Raw genomic sequence first — 24,033 nt, 5'->3', positions numbered from 1 at the left:
CTCCAAAGCCCCTATGTTTTGTTTTAAGTGCTATCTAGTTGACATTTTTGTTAGTTCTTACAATGAAGAAGAGTAAGAGTTAGAGTTGCTGGCTGTCTGGATTAGATACCTGTTGTATCCAACTCATATCTAGAATTATATCAATTTGTACATTTTGGAGTGACTTAATGGACACATTCTAACGATTAACTAATAGTGGCTAAGAGTAGAACCACTATTATAATTTCAACAAATGAAAAACCCAATGATCATTTTACACTATTATCCCAGCTTACCATATACATGAGAAGAAAGATTTACTAACTAACCGGACTAATTTATTCTACACTAACTAAAACAAATCTGCACTGTTCTATATGTTAACAGTTTTTAGAACAGTAGTGCAGTTATGATAAAGCAGAATTGTAACAGAGTCTGATAAAAGGCAAAAGACGCATAACATAGAATCACGAAATGAGACTTCAGCTCATGTTCAACAAAATATAAATGCCATATATTTATATTAAAATATTATAAATACGAGCTAAACAAAGCCGATAACAGGCTACAACTATGGCTTATGTCAAAGCAACAAATTTTAGACTCATTACGCCAGTGCTAGTGCAAAGTAGCGAATTTGACCTTCATACACCACAAACTAGGGAGTCAAGCTTGGTCTCTGTGATAGATCTATGGCTGCATCAGCAGTGGCCTTCATTGTGCTGCCTCCTTCCATCATAGCAATCTCGGCCTTGTCCTTGAGTTCTCTCATTTTCTCCCTTGCCTTTGCTCCTGCCCCTCCTTCCATCAATTCCCTCACTGCCCTTTCTACTTCTTCTCTCTTCACAAAACCCTTGTTGTCCATCTTCAAATCGATGGCAACCTGAATCTGCTTCACCAGGATGACCTTGTTCATCCCCTGTTCCGCAGCCTGAGGCCAAGCGATCATGGGAACTCCATGAGACACGCTCTCCAGTATAGAATTCCACCCACAGTGAGAAAGGAAACCTCCGGTAGACGGGTGAGAAAGAACAGCTACCTGAGGCGCCCAATTAAGCAGCACGAGCCCACGGTCCCTGATTCGACTCTCAAAACCCTCCGGTAAAAGCCGAGAGATGTCAGTTTCCAGAGAATTATAAGAGTCCCCAGATTTGTACCCGCGGAGCACCCATAGAAAGCGGTGGCCAGTTGCTTCAAGGCCAAACGCCAGATCTGTAATTTGCTCCCTCGACAGAACGGCTCCGCTACCAAATGCCACAAAGAGAACGGAGGAGGGAGGGTGCTGATCTAACCATCCGAGGCAGGCAGATTCGTCGGGAGCATCAGAGTCCGTGAACATCAAGGGGCCTATTGGATACATACGAGGGTTTCCTGCCGCCCTCAGGGTTTCCATTTCTTCCTCCTCCAGCTCAGCAAAGGTGTTAATGAGAATCCCTGATGCTTCTCTGAAGCGGGAGCCATGATGGACCATCCAATCAAACGCCGGATCCGATCTGTCGAGAACAGGAGTGAGCAGATCTCTGGCAGGAATGGATGGGAGGCCTGGTATCTCCACTTCGAAATCGGCGTCTTTGAATGAAACCCCGGCAAACTCCGAAACGAGCTTTGGAAGATGTATCATGAAGCAAACGAAAGAAGCAGCGCTTGGACAGAATAAATAGAATGGCATCTTGAGCTTCGCCGTAACGTCGAGCAGGTCAGTACAGAAGAAGTCTGTAATGAAAGCAGAGATGGGCGAAGATGAGGCCAACGATTGCAGAACGTCTTCAATATGTGGTGAAGCTTTGAGCACGAACTTGGAAACGCGTGTTTCTATTTTCATCTTCTTCTCATCTTCACCCTCAGTGATTTCAGGAATCTCTATGAAGCGGATATCCAGAGCAGAGGAGGCCAATCGATCGAGCAATAAGGGTTGCTGGGACGTCCACATCCACTTGCTGATGATGAGGGTGATGGAGAAGCCATGAAAGTCGCAGAGCCTCTTCACAAGCTGAGCCAAAGGAAGGAAATGCCCCATCCCTCCGCTCAGGGGGAAAATGGCGACATGCGGCTTATCCATCCAAGGCCGAGGTACTGGAATTGTAAGCACAAGTATTGTAATTTAGCAGTCGTTCTTTTGGAAGTCGTGTTGATAGATAGAGCTTAAAATGAGAGAAAGAGACGTATAGCCACACGTTATAGCTTTTAGTTGCAACAATTCCACGGATGTAAAAGAAGAGGCTTTGACAAAGCGTCCTCGATCAAATTCGCAACGTCCAAACAGCAAACTATAATGGAACGGATGTTCATCCACCGGCCATTGTCCATACCATTTATGAGCTGTTGCCTTCATTCTCCAACTTGTTAGAAAAGACAGAAGCTGTCAGTACTATCTTCCATTGTCGAAAATGTGACAATGAAATAAGATTCAATGAAAATCCAGAAAGCAAAAAGGTCAATGAAATAAGATTCAAACCATTTCCTGTCTTTTATTTAAGCTTTAGTTTTTTAACTTGAAATTTGGGCGATTTGTCAAAAGCATATGTTTAGAACGTGTTTGAATGGAGTTACAATACGAAATTTAGTGTAAGAGACCCACACACAAGTGCATAGAGCGATGAATGTATTGTAAGAGACAAGAGACATTGACTTTTTAAGAGATGTCTACTAGCGTCTAAATAGAATGAAGATGCTAAGGTCATCACTTAATAATCATCTGTTTTGAGCTGTGAAAATATGGTGTGTGTTAAGTTTTTTTTTAAAAAGTTTCATAAGTTATATTTAATTTATTTTATACAGTATTTTTTTTTTTTTTTTTTTTTTACTGTTTTAGACCATCAAATATACAGATTATGAAGAACAAATGTTAAACAATTCAGAAAAATCTATTATATTTTCAAATATGCAGATCATGAAGAACAAATGTTAAACAATTCAGCAAAATCTATTATATTTTTAGATTTTTTAAAAATTTGATCAATAAAGCATTTTGTATGGGGGGTAGTCGTGTCCATAAAGATAGTTTTATTTTGGAGAAACCACTGAAGACGTTACTATTTTGGATAAGCCATTTCAACTATTTACCTATGTATGTTAGCATTTAACTATTTAGTTGACTTTTAGGGCATGCATATGATTCATAGGTATTAGATTTTTACAATTCATTAAAATTGTAATTGATTCACTTTTGGCTTAGATCGTGTTCGTATTTTTATCATTAACATTTAAGATCACATTCTATGATCTATCATCAGAGTGAAGAAAAATGAGATGCATCATAAAATGTAAGTTGCAAATAGGGACCACATCCACTCCCTAAGTTACCATATACATATGAAGTTGAATTCCTAAGTTCATGCATGCCAATATTTTTGTCAATATCCTAACTTGCTTATCACATATAACATCCTTGTCACAAAATACATCAAACCAAATACACCAATCACATTGCTAGTAATAGCTATATTAAACTTGACTGATAATAAAATTATAACGCAACATACAATTTATAGATACATGCCACTCCATTATTTATTGAATTATGTCATAATACAATTTTCAAATCACAACAAAATGTTTCATTTGTGTCATTTCAAAATGGATGGTATCCCTTCCAAATATATCTGTGATAGTTGACTTTGTGACACTCATTCTTTGTGATTTCCTTTTTCTTTTTCACTATTTAAAGTCCACAAATTTAAATTTTTTTATTTATATTAGTACACATGACCAATGGAAATATAAGTAAATGGATTTTTAAAGACAATATAAGTAAATTGATGTTGAAATAAGCCCAAATATATAGACAATATGACATACATATGTGCTTGAAAATATCTTGAGCATGGTTGGTGGAAATGAATGTGATAATACATTTGTAGCAACAAAGGACTAAATTCTTTGGTGAGTTGTTTGTTATGAGTATGGTGGATTGTGCTATAGTTTTATAGAATCCAACAAATAATGCCACGAGCTTTAGCTACATACCACATATTTCATTGTTATCAATTAGATTCAATAATGTTATTTGTGGAAGTGAAAGTTATGATTAAATTTAAATAATAAATATTTTTTAATCATGCATTATTCTTGTATACATGACTCTTATATTTGTTTTGATTCGTTTATCCTATTTTGGTTGATAATTCTAATTAAGTCAATCAACATAGCAAAAACACAACAAGAAAAATAGCATCAAGTCAAAGAGATGATTTAGAAGGAATTCATAAGACATAAAGTCAACAAAAAACCAAACTAAGCTATAAGAAAAAACCTACAGAAAAAAATCCAGTAGCAAACCAATAGGAAATTAAAGATGGGGAATGTTAATCCCTTTCTAGTCTTCACTAAGCTACTTGAGTTTATCTAGAAAAGTAGTCCTCTTGGGGATATGCATAGAAGCATAAAAAGAGTTACCATATTTTCCTGAGAGAGTAGTGACCTATAAATTTTCCTCTCTTCCCCTATGCTTGGTTCGTCTTTCTTCCTCTCAACCATAAGATTGTTAAACTGCAAATAAGTAATCTTCTCCATCATTTATGTGTTGAAAGAAACTAAATCCTATGACTTGTATTGACCTAATATTGATTGTCTTTCACATTTCTTGTTTCTCCTCCTATGAGGGAATGAACGCTTCGAGTTGCCCAACCTTATCTTCTATAATCTACTCATTGTCCAATTTTCCACTCCTTAATCACTATCATCTCCCTTTCTATGGGGTGAACCCACAATAGTAGGTTACACTTTTTTGGATGAACAAAGTTTGTGCTTTCGTCCAACTTTTGATTGAATGTCAAAAAGGATTTTGATCAAAAGCTATGAACATTGTGATTTCAATTGAAACTAACGTTTTATAAAAAGTAAAATTTGTTAGAATATTTGGAATAACCGAAGGGGGGGGGGGGGGGGTGTGATGAATCAGTTATCCTCAGGTCTAGATGTATAAATCAAACACTTGAAACTTTAACAAACTTAACCTAATAACTCACTAATAAAAATTGTTCACTATAATCCAACTTATTCATTCCATTATAGTTGTATGTTCTATATGTGCCAACTCACATAAACTTATCACAACCAACAATAAACTTAAACTTAAAAAAAACTAAGCATCATAAACACACAGCACATATCCACACAATGTTTGACACTAGGATTTAAATTGGAAACCCAATTTAGAAAAAACCACCAGTAATATGCTACCACTTTTTCACTCTTCTCAAGTGAGTTCTATTAGGATCCAACTTATTAAAGGTTACAAAGCACACTGTTAGGTGTGACCCTGTTAAAGAATTTAATCATCCTATTAGGAGTGGCCTTGTTAGAGGACTTAAGAACATTCTAGTAGAATGTCACCTTAATTAAAGGATTTAAATATGACTATTAGGTTGAAACCTTATCAAAAGGATTTTACTTTTGTCATAATAGTTAGAAAGTAACAACAAAGTTTTTATCTGATAACATTCAATTCACTTTGCAAATTTAGATCTTTGTTTGACTCAACTCTTGTTTATTGACTAGACCACACTATTCACACCATCTCAAATCTACTTGGCAACTCTTCAAGCAATCCTTCACATCACAAAGTTTGCGCTTCTCCTTGCAAGTCCATCCACCACTTGTCTTTGCAAGTTTCCAGTCCAAAAACCCAAATACATATCAAATACCTCCTTAAATAGGTAGCTTTGATCTTTTTCCACTTAATCACAATCGTAGATCTTAGACTTTACGATTAGATCCAAAATATTATATGAATCTATCCACCTTCTTGTTATTCTTCTCTTCTCAACGCTTCTAGAAACATCTCCTCAAATCTTAGACTTTTGATCGCTCAACTAATCCTTTCCTTGTATTTATTAATATAGCTCATCAATCCTTATCATCAACATGTTTTTCTTATTCCAAGATTTCAACTATGTTTGTCACAAATCTTGATTCTCTCATAAACTTTCCTTTTGTTGTCACTCAGTCATCACTATGTTCTTCTGCTCAAACTTCATTGGAGCTCGATCATCACTGAATTGTCTCGCTCAGTCATCATTGTACAACTTAGTCGATACTACCACTTGCCAATCTCTGTCACTCGACTAGTCTAGATATTCAACTAACACTATTATGCTCGACAATGCTTAAGTTCCATAAAATTCTGCTTCATCTCTTTTAGTGACCATGCAACACTGATACTCGGTCAAGCTTATCATTATCACTTGTTTCAACTATGAGTTTCATATAAGTATCATCTTCACTTCAATTATTTATTATTTAACAATAAATTATCTTGTCAAGTACTAACTTAACAAGTGCCCATTGTAATTCCATCTCACTTACACATCTCAACTCAACCTTTCACTAGGTCATCTCATGATCTCTTCTTTTCAAACCCTCTTCATCAATCAAAATGATATGAAAATCTATGCATTGTTAGTGAATGCCCCTCTAGTAGTTTTGGTTTATGTCTTACCAATAGGTTCGACATCAATGATAATATAACAATTGTTCCAATTAAGCTCTCAAAAATTATAGCTCTAATAATCTCCCCCTTTGGCATTGATGACAACACATTTCTAATGCAAACATCTTTCAACCTTTCATGAGATATGAAATATCTTCAAGTTATCATGCAATCCAAAAAGTAACACAAGACTTTAAGTTTCAACCGCATTGCTTCCTCTATGTTCAATAAGTAGATCTTTAGTAATATCCTTAGTTTCAGTCAGATCTCATCTAGTCTAGTTCTCATCTAGTCAACTTCGGTAATAATAATAGTCTTCAACTATCTTGTGATCTTCATATTCTTCTATGTATGTGATGGTAATTGTCTACAATCTTCATCACCATCTTTCTTTATATTTTCATTAAAAACAATCTTCATCTCCCTTGTTCAATAGTCTTCATATTGCTCTTCAACAACAATGCCAAATTCATCTTCGTCACCATAACAACATGAGGTGAATTATCATACATCTTCTTCATGTAGATATCATCAGTCTCACTTGTATATTTTCTCCCTCTATCACTAGGTTCATCGTCAAGATCATCTCTCTACATCATTTTACACCTTTAGGAAGATCCTAAGGCGTGATCTTTTGCATCAATGTGTATGATACTATGATAATAATATTTGATGCGATGCAACATTTATCCTTAGTTAGCTTCAGATAGGGGAATGACCCCTAACTTGTCTCTCAAGTGGGCATGTTCTTCCTTAGGTAATAAATTGGTAAATATGTTAGCTATTTGTTCCTTAGTGTTCACGTATTCAAGTATCACTTCTTTGTCTTGAACTAATTCTCTCAAGTAATGATACTTGATCTCAATATTTTTTTTGTCTTAGTATGCATCACAAGATTCTTTGAAATATTTATAGCACTTGTATTATCACAATAGATTACTATAGGATCAGTATTCTCTTCTTTTATACCTTTCAACAATTGCTTGATCCAAACAAGGTTAGAATAATTTACTGTTATAGCAACATATTCAGCTTCTATTGTGGATTGAGAAATGCAGTTCTACTTCTTTCTTGTCTAGGAAATGAGTCTCTTTCCAAGAAATAAAATGCCTCCACTAGTACTTTTTCTATAATCAACATTTCTAGCCCAATCTGCATCAATATATAACTTTAGCTCAAGTTCATCATTCTTCTTATACCATAAGTCATAATAATTTGTTCCTTTTAGATATCTCAGTATCCTTTTCACATCCATCATGTGATTCTCATTAGGATTACTAGAAACAATTGCAACTATTCCAACTGCTAATGTAATGTCAACTATTTTATGCATTACATACTACAATATTTCAATCATTGACCTTAATGAAGGTGCTCCCCTTAATATCATAAACACATAACAAAAAAAAGTAGTACCATAACTTTGCAAGAACAAAATATGGGCTTCTTATTACCGCCACAAATGTGGAATTATAAAATTCAAAATTACAATATTCTAACCCACATGGGTACCTTCATTATAGTAATCTGTAAGACAAAGCTGTGAACTATCACCTAGAGCTATCCTAGACAATGTTTGGGCATTTCTTAAAAAGGCAATTTTATACCATATGGGAAGATTCTAGACACTCAAACTTAATACCTAGGGTTGATAGACCCTAAGAATACATATACAGTCAACCAAATATGGTTTTGACATTTATTTTGGAAGTTTTGCTCAGCCCAACTTTGGAAGGTCATAACTCCCACATCATTGCTCAGATTGGCTATTATAAACACTTTCCAGAATCCTCAACTTTTGATCTACACACTAATACATTAGGTCTCCATTTTTGGCCAAAATTTTAGATGATAGGACAATTTGGCTTGTTAAATCCTATTTTAAAAAAATGATCCTAATAACGTCAAAATTTTGACAATAGTTAAGTTTATCATCAAAATTTTGACGATAGTTAAGTTTCTTGTTGAAATTTTGACACTGTTGGGATCATATTAAGAAAAATAAAAGTGAAATAGTTCATTTTGTTTTTGCATGATAGATTGTGGGTAGGATTTTGGGTGAGGAAAAACCACAACAAGAGGAGAAATCACAACAAGAGGTAATGCCCTTATTGCATTTGAGGGTTGATTGAATGCTTGTTTTTTGTTCCTTATTTGATTTAACTTTGTATGTGAATTTACTGTAACCCTTATCACATTTGAGCAACAAAAATTATGGCACCAATCTTGTTGGGATGACTTCCAAACTCATTTCTTCTCCTTATCTTTACATTGAGACTTCAATACTTCTACGACCCTCTGACCCTGAGCTAGATGCCATGTAAAGATGTACATGCACAATGTATGTACACCAACAAAACATATATGCATGCCCTAGCATACAACCCTCTTTGTTTGGAATATACCCCTCATCTTTAGGCTTGGATGCATTGTTCGAATATATAGTATCGTCTGAGGTAAGTTCTAAAGAGTTTAAATTATTTTGGTTGTGATACCCACCCTCCATTGCTAATCTTTTCAAACCTTGATGTTGTTTCAGGTAATCTTTCATCCTGTGAATCTAAAATGACCACAATCTTAGAACATGATAACTCTTGGGTCTTTGATTCCTTGACAAGATTCCCTTCCTCCTCTCCAACAGAGTTCAAGATCATTTAAATGCACTCTGTAGATGTAGCCTTAGACCAAACATTAATGTGTCTTAAAATGATGCAAGTTTATGTTGTTGAACTAAACTCTATATTTTGAGAAACAATCTCAAGTCTAAGAACATCATTCTCCTCCCTAGAAAAGTGTGAACCCCAAGATTCTTCCCTTTGGCTTTGATGTAGGAGCAACCAAGGTTGCATTGCTATCCTGCATATTTTCCTTCTTTCTTGTTGTTGCGAAGTTGAAATTTCTTGCATTGTTGAGTTTCTTAGTTATTGTCAAGTTTAGCATTTGTGTTGAGTTTGTAGTGGTTCACCAAGTTCATAGTTGGTGTCGAGTTCGTAGTGGTTGCCGAGTTCATAGTTGCTATCGAGTTCCTTTGGTTGCCAAGTGAAAATATTTTGTTTGGGTCCTTTGTTGACCGAGTTGTCTATGTCTAGTTCTAATTTGGGCTAACCTTGCATGTAAATATATATTTTCATGGGTGAATGCACAAAGTTGGGTCGCAATTCCACGGAAGTTAAATCCACAGAATGAGACCTCATAGAAATGAGTACTTGATTTTAAAAAATGGGCACCCATTTTCGGCTCAGGTACTCGACCTTAAATTTAAAAAATGGGCACCCATTTTTAAAAGAATCGGGTACCTATTTTTAATAAATCAAGTACCCATTTAAAAAAAATTGGGTACCCATTTTTTAAAAGTAAAAAATGGGTACCCGTTTCTTAAAAGGGAATTTTATATGCCGCTTTTAGTTTTTCAAAATGGGTACCCCTTTTTTGAAATTCAAATAACGAGTGCCCATTTCTTACAACATGAGGTGGGATTATTTTTCTTGCCTCGAATTTTGGTTTGTGATAGGCTTGGTGAGACCAAGCCTATGCCTTGGCCTCTCAAGATTTGGTTAAGGCATTGAACTAACAAATTCATACCTTGCCATAATTTATAGAGGGTCTTCTTGATAAAATTTTTTTACGAAACAAAAACCCATTAAAAATCTCACTATCCTAATTTCAGAAATATAAATTTTATAGTGTTATGATTTTATTTACCAATTTTGTATTATTTTTTAATCAAAAGTGGTACCTAAACGTAAAATAGCAATGTTCACTAAAACTTTAATAACTTTTTTATTTTATAATTTTTAAAAAATTAATTTATATGTCATCAATGTACATTCAATTTTTTTGAAGTTAAAAAAAAAATTGAAAAAAGTGAAATTTTGATCAAATTATGGTGTCCATACATAAGAGGTTTTAAAATTTACCTTTATAGCCAATTAAAAATTAATTAAAAAAATATTCATTAAAAAATCAAGAAAAATATTCTTATCAATCTTTGGTGTGTCAGGAAACTCCATTTAAAAGGATTCACAAAATTTCATTTAGTTATGTCAAATTATGATGCCCGTACACGAGTATTGTATAGTCCTAAAACATGCATTTTGAAAAAGTGGTTTTTAAAGATCCATACCAAAAAAATAATCTATCATATGAGTATACAAATAAATTACATATTCAAAAAGAAGATCCCAGGCACTACAATTTTTATTTTTGGAGTTTTTCCATATTTAATCTCTAAATGCGTCAAATTTTGGCATCATTTGATAAAATATATCAAAAATAGGTAAAGCACTTCCACTTTTTGGCCAAAAGTGAGACCCAACTTCTTGCACTGACCCTCATATTTAATATCTATTGAGAGCCAACTTGTGGCTTGTTTTGGAATTTAATATAAGGGTTTAAATAAGTTGGTATTTGCAACAGGACGACTTGTGGTCATGCATGTATTTAAGAAGGTCTTGGGTAAGAGTCTTAGAGTGGAGAAGAGGTAGATCATAATTAGTAGATAGACCAAGGATGTCAAAGGAGAGTTGTAATGTGAATTTTTATCATTGAGGATCAATGTGTGTTGGTTGCAACCTAGAAGGCCTTATAGCTGGGCATGTATTTTGACAATTTGATGAATCTATAAAGCATTGTGTTTCTCCTATCTCCTTTGGTGGCTATTGTTTGAGTGGTTTTTTGTTGTTTTTACTCTTGTAGGTGGTTTGGATAGTTGGGTGTGTGTTTGGCCCTAGTTTTGGCCCTCCTTACACTAGGTGGCATCCAAGCAGAGGTTCATCCTTGTAAAGATTGGATCTTGTAGAACCCTGAAGTGAATTTGGTTGTAGTGACCTATAAATTGTAGAGGTTTACGGTCTTGTATGAACTTGATTGTAAAGATGGTTCGAGGTAGAGGAAATGCTGATAATGCAATATTGGATACATTAAGACAAATTGTAGCTATATTAGATGCTACAGAAATAGTCTAGGGGAGAGGAGCACATCTTGATGATGAAGCAGTGGCACCAAACCCTTATCCAGAACTTGAGGAAGATCAAGATGAAGCAAGGTTGTTGAGAGTATTATCTAGGGCACATTCAAAGCTTATTGCAATAGTCATTCCTTATGAAAAAAAACTAGACACCAATGTTGTGTTGGATTGGATCTCTGATATGGAGAAATCCTTTGAGTATGAAAATACTCTTGATAATATAAAAATGAAAATTGTTGTTACAAGGTTGAAAGGTCATGCCTCACTATGGGGGAGCATTTGAAAATTGATAGACAAAGGAGAGGAAAAGAAAAGATCAAGACTTGGCCAAAGATGATAAACAAGGTGAAGAAAAAATTCGTTCCTATTGATTACCAAGTTAGCTTGTTGAGAAAGATGCAAAATTTGAGACAAATAGACATGAATGTGAAGGAGTATACTAAAGGATTCTATAGGTTGGACATCAAATCTAGACATGTGGATGATGATGCTAAGAAAATTTCAAGGTCTCTAAATGGATTGAGATCTAGAATTCAAGATGAGATAAGTTTTGTGAAATTGGAGAGTGTGGAGGAAACATACCAATATGCCTTGAAAGATGAGGAGATATTGACAAAGAAACATGAACAAAGACAAAGAGGTAGAGGTGGTAGATTCTAGAGAGGCAGAGGTAGATCTTATGGAGAAGGTGGCAGATTTGATAGTTATGTGCAAGATAAGGGAAAATCTAAATGGAAAAGTCATGACAAGAACAAGACTAAATGGAATGGTGGTAATTATTACTGAGGAGGTATTGCTTCTTATTGAGGAAGAGGTAATTCTTGTTCTGGAGGTGATTTTTATGGTAATTATTTCAGATGTGGTAAAGAAGGGCATATATCTTTTGAATGTAGATCCTCTGAAAGTAGAAAAGGTAATAGATATGTTGTAATTCAAGGAGACATTGAGGGTTCATCAAGTGGACATAAGGCTAGAGAAAATCTGATGGTGAGAAGAACCTATTCTGAGGAGAAGTCTTTTCAAGACCAGATGTAAGATGGCTGAAAAATATTGTAAAGTAATTATTGATAGTGGAAGTTCTACAAATTTGGCATCAGAAGAGATAGTTACAAAGTTGCAGTTGTAGAGGCTAAAGCATCCTAAACCATATCATGTTTCATGGATCAAAGTTGAGCATAAGATATTGGTAAGTGAACAATGTATTGTGAAGTTCAAGATTGGACATTATTTTAATGAAGTTTTGTGTGATATTATGCCTATAGTTTTTTATCATATTTTTTTGGGTAGAGCTTGGAAATATGATAGATATGATATACGTGATGGATGATTGAATCAATATACTCTTTGGTTGAATGGGAGAAAATAACCATTGTTTCCTTTGATGAAAAGTCTAGATGAGATTAATTGTACTACTATGAGAATTTGCATGGTTAATGGGAAGAAATTTGAAAAGGAAATGAAAAAGAACCAAGTTTGTTTTTCTATAGTTCCTAGGGGACCAAGTTGTATCAGTAGCAACTGAGTATCAAAAATAGTATTGATTGAGTACCAGCCAGTGGTGACTTAATAACAATAGAAATGGTAGTATTGACTGAGTGTCAGTGGAAATTACAAATTTTCTGAATGAATATAAGGAAATTTTTGTAGAAGATATGCCAAATGGTTTACCTCTAGTAAGGAGCATAAGTCATTGTATGGATCTAATTCTTGGAGCTAGTTTTCCAAATAAAGCACCATATCAATTTACACCTATAGAGAATGAATAACTTAACATAAAAGTGCATGAGTTTTTGTAGAAAGATTTGATTAGAGAAATTTTGAGTCCATGTGTTGTACCTTCTCTATTAGCACCTAAAAATAATGGAGAATAGAGGATGTGTATTGATTCCAAAGTTATTAACAAGATCATAGTGAAATATAGGTTTCCTATGTTGAGGATGGATGACATAATGAATTGTTTGAGTGGAGCAAAGTATTTTACCAAAATTGTTTTGAAGAATGACTATCATCAAATCAAAATCAGAGAAGGTGATGAATGAAAGACTACTTTTAAGACAAAAGATGGTTTATATAAATGGTTAGTTATGCCTTTTGGGTTGACCAATGCAACTATTACTTTCATGAGATTGATGAATGAAGTTCTAAAAATATTTTTGGGTAAGTTGTTTATTTGGATGATATTCTGATATTTAGTAAGACTAAGAAAGAACATCTTAAGCATGTTAGACAAGTATTGTAGAGATTGAAGGCAAAGAAGTTGATGATTAACTTGAAAAAGTGTTCTTTTATGCAAGAAGAGATTGTGTATTTGGGATTTGTGATTTCAACTAATAGTTTGAGAATGGATCCTAAGAAGGATAAAGCAATTTTGGAATAGCCCACAGCTGAGAATGTGGGTGAGGTAAGATCATTTCATGGTTTGGCTAGTTTTTATAGGAAGCTTCTAAGAAATTTTAGTTTTGTTTGTAATGTTATGACTAAAACAATGAGAGGAGATACAAAGGAATTCAAGTGGACACATGGAGTTGATAAGAGTTTTGAGACTTTGAAACAAAAGGTTCGTTATCTATATTATCTTTACTTGACTTCAATAAGATATTTTGAGTTGAATGTGATGCAAGAGGTAATGCAATAGGAGTTGTATTAAGTTAGGGAAGTAAACCTGTTTCTTTCTTTAGTGAGAAGTTGAATGATGCTAAAAAGAAGTATTCTACATATGATCAAGAATTTTATGCTATTGTTCAAGCTTTGAAAAGGTGGATACATTATTTGATTCCTAAGGAGTTTGTGTTCTATACCGATCATAAAGCTTTATGTATAGTACTTGGGAAGACAACATAAATTGAACCAACAACATATGAAGTGAGTTGAGTACTTGTAGATTTTTCACATTTTTAATCAAGCATAAGAGTGGAGTTACTTACAGAGTTGCTGATGCATTGAAAAGAAGACATTATGTATTAACTAACATTAAGGTTGAAGTTATTGGTTTTGATGACATGAAACAGTTGTATGATATTGACCTTGATTTTTTTGAGTCATGGAGAGAGTGCAAAGCAAAAAATCTAATAGATCACATAAGTAAGTATGATGAATATTTCATTCAAGAAGGTATGTTGTTTAAAGAAATTTAGTTTTTTTAGCATGAATGTTGATGATACTACATTGGGGGAGTATCCTGAGCATTGTAGAGTATTGATATGTTGCATTCATGACTATATTTGTCAATGATGTCAACATAGCAGTAATTCTGTTAAGACTAGAAGAATAAGAGTTAGTAATCTTAGTATGCATAGAAGCTGAGGAAGTTTTAGATGATGCACAGTGGAAGATATGTTCTTGAGGTTGTCCTAATGATTTAGTTAAAAGGATTATGTCTAATTTGATGGTATGCAGAAGTTACACCTTATTTATTGGAAGTAGTTTAGAAACAAAGCATATGTTTAGAAGCTTCTGATGTTTGCATCATATCTTTTAGCAAAGATATAATGAGGTGATGCACAATCATATAGAGACATAAGACAATTGTGTGATGATGCCAACATGTGTGCAAGGTGTGGTTTCACATGTGTGAAATTTTGTATAGACTGTGAACTGACAGTACTATTATAATCATGAATTAATTAATTTTCTTATTTTAGTTAATTGGGAAAGCCTAAAGGTTGACTCAAGGAATTATTATGAAGATATGGTATAAAGGAAAGTTTTTTCCTTTCTTATGTAGAGGACTTGAATTAAAGAATCAAGTGGAATGTGAAGTATTAGTGCGCAGTTCAAGGAGCATAATGCTTACTGAATGTGTGTAAGTGATCTAAGAGATCATTGGATGCACAATATGAGATTTGGTTACAAGATCTAAAGGAGTAGAAGTCTAATTGATAGGACAGAGACAGAGGAAGGAAGTACATTTTAGTTTGATTATTCTACAAGAAATAATATAGAGATCATTTGGATAGTGGGTTCTTTGATCTTAACCTTGAAGCTATTTGGGTAGTGGGTCCAACTGTCTTCCACAACTCCTAATAGGGTTGGCATAACTCCTAACAATGTTGGAATCACCTAATAGGGATTCAAAGTCTCCTAACAGGGACTCATGTGTACTGCATGTTGTAACAAACTCCTAATAGGGTCTATCCTCTAACAAGGAATATTTATATTAGTACATCATCTTGTGGGTACCATCCCCACCAGGGTTTCCTCTTTGATCAAGAGTTTCCCTAGTTAAAATAACTGGTGTTAATTATGTATTAGTATCTTGTTGTGGTTTCAATTAATATTACTCATATGGTTAAGATTGTTTAAAGATGATGATTGTGATAAAAGTTGGATAACTTATTCACATCCCCCCCTCCAGTTATATCAGTGGACTATATATTCTAATAATTGGTATCCAAGCATAGGTCCTTGAAGATAAGTCTTAGTAGCTTTGGAAGATCAATGGTGAATATGTTTAGGAAGGATAATAGAAGATTCAATGGGGCCAACTACTACGGTTGGAAGGGAAAGATGAAGACTCATCTCCTATGCATGGGTCCAAGATACTGGGTTTTGATGAAAGGTAAGAAGGCAATTGTTGAAGAATTAAAGCTAGAGGAATTCAGTGAGGGAGAAAGAGATTTGTTCATGTACAACATGAGAGCTCGAGAAGCCCTACTATCATCTCTTCTAGAGAATGAATAAAATCAAGTAAAGACATTTCAAACTTCTCATGAAATTTGGAAAGCATTAGAAGTTACTTTCACATGTGATGATTACGCAAAAAGAATAAAATTGCAAAATTGGATTTGGGCATTTCAAGATGCTAAGATGATGGAAGATGAATCCTATTGGGTGGTCATTTTGCATGGGGTCAACGATAGGAATCCATTGTGCAATTCATCTCTTGAAAAGCTAATTTTTTGGGGATCAATTCCAAGGTTCAGTATTTGTCTTATGATGCACAAAAATCCACACAATTGAAGATAAATGTGATTGTTCAAAGGGAGGCCTTTGTTGGTTCTATTATGATCTCGAAATGAAGTAAATTTGTTTGCTGTCTCAAAATAATACACAAAAGAACAATATATTTATATTTTTTTGGTGTTTTAATGAATGCAATTCTAACAATGCAACTAAAATGAGTTCCTATTCTAACAAGGGGTTAGCAAAGAAAATAATGAAATTGAAATAACTTGAAATTGAAATCCTAATGGACATAAGGTATAGAAAACAACACACTATGAGTTAAACTTTTGAAGAAATCGGTAGGAAACAAATGAAAATAGGAGCAAGGCTTCCTAGAATCCATTGATGCAATTGTCAGTGAGAAACTTTAACAATCATATGGTATTTCATCTTTCATCAAATTGTAAGGCCATGGAAAGTGCGCTCATGCAAGACAAAAAGTTATGCAGGCACAATATGATGATCTCTTCTCAAGCTCGTTATGTTAGCAAAATTCGTAAATCTATAGCAAACACTAGGACTAAAAGATCACACAACCAGAAACAATGCAATAAACCTTTGGCTCAATCACAATCTCATGAATAAAATCCACAAAAATATGATACATTCAGGCAAGAATCACTACACTCCAAATACAAGCACCAAAAGCATAATTTTATTGCATAATAATGACGAACCTTGTTACATATTACAGTGGGGTATTTATAAGAAATTGTCTCCTCAATTTGTGTTGAGAGTGAGATATCTTCATGCAATAAAATGCTTTTAAAACATTAAAACAAACTAAATATATAAAGACTAACAATTAATCTGTTGCTTAGAGGGACTCCATCGATATTTTATTCATAAATTGGATTCATGAGCTCTTCACATGTCAAAAAAAAAAGAAAACATGAGAGAGAAAGTAGGAGGAAACCTTTAGTTAAAGTAGGAGCATCTAGAGGTGCCAAAAATAGAAGCTGGTCCTTTACTAGGCGTGTGTCGAAGTTAAACTGCTGTTAGAATGCATTCTCGTTGCATGGAAAGTGCTATTTTTGGAACAAGTAGTTAACTGTCGGTGCACCTCTAAATCGTGGAGCTGCGAACATAAGCACCTACGGAGCTATGGACCTCGACAGGGTCAAAAATCTCAAAATTTTACTAAGTGTCAAAATTGAAATTCTGGCATATGGGTTTTGTTCTTCTTCATCCCAAAGCTATGTTTGGATGTTTCCACTTGATTTTCTCTATTATCTTAGTAATTTTAGCTACATTTGGAAGATCTAAAGCCCCATACTTTTGTTTTACCTTCTGTCTGTAATTGTTTACCTCAATTTGGGTATCTGCAAAATCCTCGAGTTTGGTATTCGACTCTAGCAAGGATTCTTCTATCCTAAAGGCTTGTCAGATGTCCTCATCATCATCAACCTCCACAAAAATATTCTTAAAATTCTCCACTACTTTCTCTACAGGTAACAACTTTTCTCATTCCTCATCTTCAAAAATATCGAAGCATGCATCACTGTAGTGTCTCTCTACTTCCAAAATTCACTGTCGGGCATGCTCCTTGAGCTGATGAATCTCCTCATGTAATGTCTTCCTTACTTTAGTGCTATGTGCAATTTTCTCTATCCAATCATCAATCATGTCTAATTCTTCCTTGGTATATACATCAATCAAAACTTGATATCTCTAGCTCTTTATGGCTTATAGAGTTTAAAAATCCTTACTCTAGGCCCGTACCTCATCCATGATACTAAAGTCCTACTTCAAAATTGCTGCAATCTTATTTACGTTCTCCTGCGTAGCATGGAGTAACTTCAAATTCCCTGTGATGATCGTAACACCTTTGTCCTCAAAACTTTCTCGTCATTCCTGACATGCCTTCAAAAATGGGTCAAGTTGCACACCTCCCCCTTCTCTAAGTAGTGTGTTCAAAGTCTACTCAGGGTGTTCAAGATCAATAGGACCAAGGACTTCAGATAAATACCCCTTTAGGATCTCAACTTGCCTTCAAAGTGCTTGAAGTTCAATCTCCTCTTGTTCCATGTACTTGAGGACCTCTTTAACTCCCATAGTTATCCTATTTTAGGCTAAATCCCATGTAGGCCTTCCCAACATAACATCCTTCAATTCATAATCTTTGAGACTAAGGCCTTCCACATCTGTGCCTTTAGGAGGGAGAGCCAGTTGTGCAAATAAATCTTGGTTCTGTATAGTGGTGAAAAATTCCAATGGCATTGCCTGATGTAATGGAGACTCAGGTTTCTTGAAGACCTCTACAACATCACAAATGTCTTCCTTTGAAGTAGGGAATTGAGGCTTAGTACTCCCCATTATCTCCTTTTAGATCCATCTAGGGATGTGTCTTGTTGAGGACTTGACTCTTGATGATGAAGGGGTGTGTTCTGCTACTTCCTTCCCTTTATCACTCCTACTGAGAGTTATATCCTATTGGGAGGGCTCTTCTTCTATAGCCTCAATCTCAGTAGAACTTGTATCTTGAAACTCTATGTCTTGGGAAAGTGGTTGAGAATATTCCACCATTTGTCCTTCTAACACTTCACTGGTTGCCATTTGTTCCAGTCTCTCCTTTGATAATGGTTTCTTCTAAAAATTCTCTTCCTCTAAACTCTGAGGTGGGGGAGTCACTGAGCCTTATTTTACCATTGTCACTCATGGCAAAGATGGAGGAGTAAGATCAGGACCCTATGTGTTCGGTGGCATCTACGTCCTATCTTCTTGTTGAGGTTCACCTGTAGGGGTATCCTTGATCTTATCCTCGATCAACTCTATAGCTATGTGCATGAAATCAAAATCTGATATTTGAGAAAACATCATCACTTTCTTCACTCTACTCATCTACCCACTACTTTACTTCATCTTTCAAAGAAGAGAGCTCTAAAGGTTCTACTTGAGTGGATGGTAGGGTACCCATGGCACTCTTTTGCCTTTGCAACTCTGTGGCTCTAGCTAGCCGAGTTCTTCCCTGTAGGGGCACTTGTTCCTCTTCCCCTTTTGATTCTTCTTTGTCCTCCTCTTCATCTCCCTCCAGAATACATTCGGGAATAGATTGATTAGGCACTAATATTCTACTAATCCTTTGCCTTTTATTCATCTAAATCTTAATTCTTTTCTTTTGTTTCTTGGAGGTAGAAGGAGAAGCTAGCTCATCTTGCATAGGAGGAATGGAGACTTGTGGAATCTCTCCCTCTTTTGGTTGGCTAGACACAATAGGAGGCAACTACGGGTCATCTTGGACTTGAATAGCTCTAGTATCTTAGGACCCTTGTGGACTCTGTTGCTACTGTTGGGGAGGCACCTATTCTATTTGAATCCTCTAAGAAGAGGTCCTCTTTTGTTTCTTCTTTCACTTCCTTTCAGGAGGGTGATAATATCCAGCTGAGCGATCAAGTTGGTACACTATTTCTAGCTTGATAGGAGACTAAGCTGAAAAGGTAGGAATTGTTACTTTCCTTCCTCTACATCTTTTTGGGGAAGCATGTGCATGGAAGATCACAGTATCAGGAATTGGATCAAGTGGAAAAGGTTTCCTGATCCAATCCTTTGTCATTCTGATAACATGCCTCACTCGATGATTAATATCATTGTCAACCTCAACATTCAGAATAGGTCTTTCACCAATTTTATCTATGTTGAACAAGGGGGCCAGTAACTCCTTAAAATATTGTTGCCTTATCTCATCAGGGATGTTCAACTAGAGAGCCTTTTCTGCTAGATACAAAGTTATTTTCAGCTATTTCATAGGAAAGTCTAATAAACTGATCGACTCTAGGAAGATGGAAGACCCTCTCAATGTTGTTAGGTCACATATCCAACACTACATCTGGGGTGACACTTTTGACTACTCTTTCGTTAGGAATGAAACACTGTGACAAGGCCATGATTAACTCAACTAGTTGTACCAATACAGGATGTGATGCTACATTCACCAATTTGGAACTGATCAATGCAAACATCATGGTTGACCTCTCTATTCGCTTGTTCCAAATACTTAGGAATTCTCCTAAGTCTGTGTGCCCGAGGTTGGTAGCTCTGATTTCTATGTAGCCATCATGGAATCAACTTTGAAGGCACACCTCAGAATTTGAAAACTACAGGTTTGGGTGTTACTCCGGATGTGGACACCATTTAATCACTTGCACATTGTAAAACAATTTTTTTTTTATTAGTGCAAGAAATAAAACATAAGAGCTAATGAATTAAAATGAGCATTAAAAAAGTCCCATTTGGGCCTTTTATTTATTTTATTATTATTGTTATTTTTTATTTTATCCCTTTTTATTTTTTATTGTTAAAAGTTTTTTAAAATTTAAAATTTATATATTTATACATTTTTTTTAAAAATTGTAAATTAAATTCAAAAAATGTGAATTGAGACTTGATGCACGTGCGTGCATCGTGCTCAAGAGTGTGAGGTGGCTAGGGTTTTGTGCGAGAGAGAGAGTGCGTGTGCTTATGGAAGTTGTGCTATGGTGCGTAGCCACAAGCATGTGTCGCGATGTGCGGCCGCAATGCACGTTACAGTGTGCAGCCACGATCGTGGTGCCACCAAAATTTATAGGTAAAGTGCATGCAATGCACTGGGCATGGGTGGTAGCTTGGCATCGTCGCATAATGCTTTAGCATGGGTGCAAAAATGAGCACCATCATCAATGTGTTTAGCGCAGGCACAATAGTGAGTGTTGCTGCACAATGTGTTTAGTGCATGTGTCATGAATGTTAGCATCACCATGGAATGTGTTTAGCATGGGTGCAGAAAATGTTAGCGCTGTCATGTAATGTGTTCAAAAAATGTTAGTGCCACCACACAATGCTTTAGCATGGGCATGGAAAAAGTTAGCGCCATCGCACAAAGTGTTTAGCGTGGGCACAATGTATGTTCTTACCTTGGTGGTCACAACCAACCCTCCTTTGAAAATGAAACTAAAATGCAATGTGTTGGAGGGGGGGGGGGGTTTATAACCTCTCACCCACGCGGGGTGCACCCCTTGTGGATGCGTGTGCGTGATTTAGTTTTATATATATATTTAATGAGAGTTTATAATTTTTATAATTTATTTATTTTTATTTTTATTTTATTTTGATGATTTTCAAATTTTCTTTTTTTTTTATAATGTTTTTTCAAAATTTTCACAACTCTGAGACTTTAACTCTAATGATTTTCCCCGACTCATGAACTGTGAGTCTGGGAGTCAAAAAAAGTAGGGGGTCCCTATTCCTAGTGAGGAATGGGGTGTGTGTTGTGGACACTACAACAAATATCCCTCAAAAAAGGAAGAAATGACAAAGGCATTTCTTCATTAGAAAACATTCCTCCAATGTGTGTCAAACACCAACCAAACTTGAGGCACCTCGAGCATCTTTCAGGTGACTTAGCAATCAAAATCTCAAAATTCAACTTGAAACAATCATCCCCTCCTCCTGGCTCATTCATTTGGAATCTCCACGAAGGCTATTTATCAACCAATTGCTTGACTAGATGAGAGAATTAGTTCAAGGGCTCCTAGTAGGATGCCACGTTCTTTTACTTTTCTTGCCATTTGAATAATTTCTCTATGCCATTCAAAATGTTACTCTTGATGAAGCAATATTTTGAATACAAGATACTTCATTTTGAGAACATATCATTTTCCATTTTAGATTTTTAGAATCCTTTAGTCTTAACACCATTTTTTTTTTTGACTGTGTAGCCAGGACATCGATGTTGTTTCTTGAATTTGATCTCTTATGAACATCCCTTGCGTTCCTCTTTTAGAACTTTTAGAAACTCTCATGCCAAACAATGATCTTAGCAACCTCTCGAGGAGAGCCCTCCTGTTTGAACTAGTTGAAGTTTAGATCATCCCTCATTATCTTTGACTTCATTTTAACAACCCCTAAAACAATCAAATTTTTAAATTTGCAAAGCGTTGAGAACTTGTTGGTCTAGGCTTTTGATTTCTAGACTAAAAATCCCCTATTTCCACAAGAAATTTTAGTTGCTCTGTTGGTATAAGACATACAATTGTCCAAATGTTTTGACAAAGAAATACCTCTTCCTAAAATAAGAACCAAAGAGTGGTTAATGAAACCTTAAGAGAAAATCTCAAGTACACCTTACCCCCTAGGATTGACACAAATATGAAAGGAAACACACGACTGAAAGAAAACACACAACATGAAAGCAAACACACTTGTAGAAATAAACATGCTTGCAGGAATGAAAATCTAAGCTAAATGCATAAATAAAATCTAACTAATTTTTCTTTTTTTTTGTGTGTCTTTTAGGCTTCAAAAATTTCCCATTTATAGGCAAGGGAAGAAATTCCCCCTGTAAGGAACTAAGCTTAAAAGTGTTTTCTCCCAAAATTTCCACAATTTGATAAGGGCCTATCCACAAGTGTTGAAACTTGGTATGGCTGCCCGGATTTCCTTTCACCTTATCCTAGAGTAGAACAAGGTTAGAAATCATAAATGATTTGATTGTGGCTCTCTTGTCAAACCATTTTTTCACAATAGCCTGACTTTTAGTCATATTCTCCAATGCAGCTGTCCATTTTTCATCCATCTCTAAAAGATTTATTAATTTGATTTGTACTTTGTTAGCATCTTCAGTTTACCCACTCATGAACTTCAAACAGGAATTCTGAGATCAAGTGGGAACACTAGTTCTTGTTTGTAAACAAGCAAGTAGGGAGAAGTTCCCAAAGCATATTTGACTCTCATTCAATCTATCCATAAGGAATATTTGAGTTGTGCATGCCAATCCCTAGGGTTCTCCTTCAACAATCGTCTTATTACTGTGATCAAGTTCTTGTTTGTAGATTCTGCTACCCTATTTCCTTGTATGTAGTAATTTGAAGAGAACTTGATAATGACTTGATTTTCAAATGCCCATTGGGTCAGGAATGTAGATGTGAAAGCAGACCCCTTATCACATGCAAGGGCGAATGGCATTCCAAACCTAGTAATAATATGTTCTTCCAAAAATTTTCACCTAAGCAATGCAATTTTTGAATGTTTTTGCTTCCGTCCATTGTGTACAGTAATCCATATCTATGAGAATAAATGCATGTCTAGTTGATGATGGTGGGTTGATAGGACCAATGAAATCTAGCCCCCACTTTATGAAGGGGCGTATCTTGTACATAGGCTATAAAGGCATTGTTGGATTTCTTTCTTTGTTGGCACTAGTTTGATAGATATGGCAAGAGTGCACATGCTTGAAAGTGTCTTTGAATATCAAGGGCAAAAAATAACCCAATCTTAACATCATGTGGGCCGTTGCTTCTATCGAACCATGTCCTATACCATAATTATCATGAAAGTGTTCCAAGACTTCTTTTGCTTCCTCATGGCCTAAACACTTCAAATAAATGCCTTCATAGTTTCTCTTTTACAACCTATTGTCATGTAGCATATAAGATTCACACTTCATTTTAAGTCCCCTACATTGTGAACTGTTCATCCACTTTGGGCATTGGTCTTGTAGGAGATAATAAACAATGTCTTGATACCAAACATCCATCACCACACCCTGATTAACTTTAACTTGTGATACAACCATCTTCTTTTGATCATCCTCATTTGTTTCATTGTCAAACTTAAATTCCTTTTCATTTCCATCCTAGTTATCAGCTATCATCTTTGACAACCCTTGACCTCTAACTAATCTCATAGATTAAATTTTGAGATTGAATTCTTGAAGTATGGCCATCCACTTTCCTCTCCT

At 35.3% G+C, this 24,033-nt stretch overlaps 1 pseudogene across 1 annotated transcript; it reads right to left on the bottom strand.

The window, feature by feature from the left end:
- Nucleotides 1-295: 295 nt before the first annotated feature.
- LOC149533075 (UDP-glycosyltransferase 72B1 pseudogene) lies at nt 296-2,429 on the bottom strand (annotated as a pseudogene). The gene has a single exon (XR_016357212.1). The product of XR_016357212.1 is annotated as a UDP-glycosyltransferase 72B1 pseudogene (transcript).
- Between the last annotated feature and the right edge of the window lie 21,604 nt (nt 2,430-24,033).

Source organism: Cupressus sempervirens, chromosome 10, assembly GCF_028749045.1.
Source record: "Cupressus sempervirens isolate cs-2001-9-10 chromosome 10, ASM2874904v1, whole genome shotgun sequence".
NCBI classification, from domain to species: Eukaryota; Viridiplantae; Streptophyta; class Pinopsida; order Cupressales; family Cupressaceae; genus Cupressus; species Cupressus sempervirens.
Note: the sequence above shows the minus strand (reverse complement) of the source record. Positions and strands in the feature narration are given on the sequence as shown.